The 3737-nt window shown below is 39.0% G+C and overlaps 1 long non-coding RNA gene across 1 annotated transcript; it reads left to right on the plus strand.

The window, feature by feature from the left end:
* The first annotated feature begins 205 nt into the window (after positions 1-205).
* LOC127330674 (uncharacterized) lies at positions 206-2334 on the plus strand. Its single transcript, XR_007869385.2, has 6 exons — positions 206-1242; positions 1319-1505; positions 1591-1690; positions 1754-2001; positions 2090-2165; positions 2244-2334. It is a non-coding gene; the product is annotated as an uncharacterized lncRNA (long non-coding RNA).
* The last annotated feature ends 1403 nt before the right edge of the window (positions 2335-3737 follow it).

The raw sequence follows: 3737 nt of genomic DNA on the forward strand, positions 1-3737 counted from the left end.
AAACGCTTGATACCAGTATTAGACTCACTTGGTCCTGGAATGGGTATAACTGACCTCGTTTATGGTAAGTTATTTGATTATGATCTCCTCTTGACATTTTACTTTTTCCCCGTGTCTAATATCTTTTTTCCTCGTATAACAGCCCCGAGGACTTGAGAAGCACTTAAAGACTGCATTCCAAAGAAGGGGATTTGACAAAGGTGAAAAGTGGCACGATCTCGATGTCACGACATGGCCAATAGTAGAGCATATCCGAAAACCACCGCAGACTGATGGGTATGTTGAATCTCTTGAACTTTCGAATGTGAAAATTACGGTGATACAAAATTAATGTATTTAAAGGTGTGTTTGGATAGTAGTTAAATTAGACCTTACCATTGAGTAACGGGCGTGGAGAAGCTCAGCCACTTCTTTTTTTGGTGTATCAGCTCTATGTCTCTTCTATATGGGTACTAACGTAATTTCTTGTTTTTCTAGGTCGTGTGGTGCACGGTAGTTCAGTGACATGTAGAGACAGAAAATAAAATTGACTAAGCAGTTGAGCTACCATGAACCTATGCAAAAAAAAAGTTATTAATCCTCTGATCAAGTAGGTCTGAAAACTCTAAATTGTTTACAAAAAATGCGCGGTTTGCCAGTCTGGAGGATTGGGTAGGTCGAATGATATTTTAGCATCCTCCATTGGTACCAGTAGCATGAAGTATACCGAAAATCTTTCTAGCTTAATGATTGTTTTAATATTTTTTTATGTTGATTTGTCTAGATAGAATTCTACTATAACATTTGCTAATTTTGTAGCGCATCGTGCGGGTTGTTCATGTTAAATTTTATGGAATATTGGACAGGCGATATGCTTTCTGACTGCATCATTCAAGTATTATTTTTGTTTAGAGACCGTTAGTAGTATCTTGCATCTTAAATTATTAATTTACAATATCAATGTTTCTTACTACTTTGTAGGAGGATATGAAAGCATTCCGAAGAAAATTAATTGTCATATTGCATGATTCGGAACTAAACAAAATAAGAGGCAATTCGATATATAATCAATCTAAAGATCAAGAAAATATATGGATCCGATTCTGATATTACGGAATCGCCAAGTCTAGGTAAAGAACACCAAGGAGATGTAGCCAAAGAAAATATCCAGCTTCCTATTTGCACCTTGTCCACCAAACCACATGAGTTTGTTGACGAGATATGCAAATACATCATGTCCATTGACGATGAAACCTGTTTGAAGTAAGCCTCATAAGATAATGATCAAGCGTCGGTACATATTATTATCATATCATTTTTCTTATCAATTATTTTGCAGAAAAGAATGGGTGCGAAGCTCCACACCTTATCCACTAGGATTAACTCTAAAGCAAATTCAGGACATACTCAGGATGGACAAGCCAATGGACAAGGATTGTTTTAACATGGCTGTGTGCATAGTGGTATGTGATGAGATACAATTTTTGATAGAGCCTCCCGTGCATAACATGGACTTAAGATTTTGTGTAAGTTATTATAATCACATATTTATTGTCACTGTTATGGTTCTAAACCTTTTTTTTCATCTCACTCGGCGATACTCGATGGTAGAAAACATCCACTTTGGCGTGTCAAGCCAGATATTAAGGAGTTGGCAACATTTTTACATAGCTGGCCTGGGATAGACCATAATATATCATCATGCAACATGGTAAGTTAGGTCTCTTTTCCATTATTAACATGATTTATGTGTTTTAATGCTCACCACTTGCAGATTTTTTTGCCACACGAATTTCTTGGCAACTTCATCTTGTTCACCATCGACAAACATGAGTGTCGTGTATGTATTTTAGACCCATGTTCTGAACCTCTATCAGAAGAGAGGTACCAACTAAAATTACAAAGGTGTTCATTCTATCTAAATGACGCTCTTGAGATAGCGCAACCAAGCTGGAATTCCGATATTTATTTCTGGCCACGTAAATATCCTCACAATATCCCAATACCAACAAGCCCCGACAGGTGATTTTTCTCAGGTTATCTTTACAAGCAGCTTATTTTATCATCATTCTAATGACCAAAGATAATGGTATGTTCCATTTATTTGCAGAAAATTGTCTGGATACTTAGTATTTAGTTTTATGCTTTCATGGGATGGTAAAAGATTTGTTCATCCAGTTTGCAGCGTGAGTACTCTATGTTTACAATCTTATATTTTTGGTGGGAAGAAAACTTCATGTTAACATGATAGACTAATTGTCCAGGATGGTTACGAGCTAAGGAAAAAGTTTTTGATACACATACTCAAGTATCTGGCTAATGAAGTTGAAGACAACATTCCTGAGATCGTGTGAGAATACCTTAAACGCGTCAACGGACCATGGTTTTAATAAATAGTGTATTCAGTCATTTCTCTTCTACAAAATGAATTGTGCGAAGTGGATCTTTAAATATTTTAAGTATTATATATTTATTGTATATACTTTAATATTTGCATGCATTATTTACACGCTTATGCATTTGACATTACATTAAAGGACCGTGGCGAAGCACGGGCATTCTACTAGTTTCACCTAAAGCACGTGATAACCCACAGTTGGGCTTCCTTTTTGATATTCTCTAATATTACAAGGAGGTGGCACAGACGTGTTGTGGAACACCCGTGCGTTCGTTCCAAACTTCCAACGTTATGAGCAAAGAGAGGGGGCCATGGCCTTGCAGTTAGGGATGAATCCATCTATCATCGTGCTCCACCATTGCTGGACCGTGAGCCACGACCATTGATTTGGGTGAACATCATCCAACCAAGCTTTGATGCCATGCCAAAGACGGATTATGAAGGGCAATTGATGAAGACGTGGCAAACCAACTCCATGACTTGCTTGCGCAAAGGACACAGACCACAATTTGACCTCCTTTTTTTTGTAAAAAATTTGGCGTTCATATTCTATTTTGCATGAGGAGCCATGCAAAGAAAAGTCTTTAGGAGGGGCCCAAGCTTTCCAAACTGTCTTGTGCATGAAGGATGTGATGGACCACAAAAATTGCACCTCATAGGCTGACTTAGCGGAGTATTGCCCATTGCTTGTCGGCTTCCAAGTAATGCATCTTCTATATTGGCATCAGGGTGAACATTTTGATGGCTAACCCATAGGTCCACAAATTGGGCGAGGAGGTCCATAGAGAAATTAGCTTCCGAACTCACTTTTTCAACCCAAGCGTTTTCTTCCATGGATTGATTGACTTTCCAAGATTTTCTCTGTGATATAGCAAAACTGAGAGGCGCAATATCTTTTTTCTTCCTCCCCGAGCCACGAAGCCTCCCAAAAAGGTGTATTTTCCCCATCTCCAATCGTGATGGAGGTGGCAGCTTAGAAAATGTTCATGTTCTCCTCGGAACACGGGTTGTTGGAGCCCACCCAATTTTTGTTGGATCTTTCCATTCAAGCCAAGACCAACGAAGGTGATGTGCCGACGCAAACTTGTCCAAGTTCATCACGCCTAATTCTCTTAAGATTTATAGGGCAGCAAACCCTTTTCCAATTGACTTTGAATTTCGTGCCGATCGTGGCCTCCTTGGCTGACCAAAGGAAATCCCTCTCAATTTTATTGATGAACCTAAAGGTACCTGGAGTGAAAACAAGTGGCATCGAGTAATATGTGCCTTGGGAAGTGATAACCGACTTACCAAGTGCGGTGCGACCGACCATGATAACATATTTTCCATTCCAAGTTGGGAGCTTCCCGACACACTTATC

The sequence above is a fragment of the Lolium perenne genome, chromosome 2 (assembly GCF_019359855.2).
Source record: "Lolium perenne isolate Kyuss_39 chromosome 2, Kyuss_2.0, whole genome shotgun sequence".
Lineage (NCBI taxonomy): Eukaryota > Viridiplantae > Streptophyta > Magnoliopsida > Poales > Poaceae > Lolium > Lolium perenne.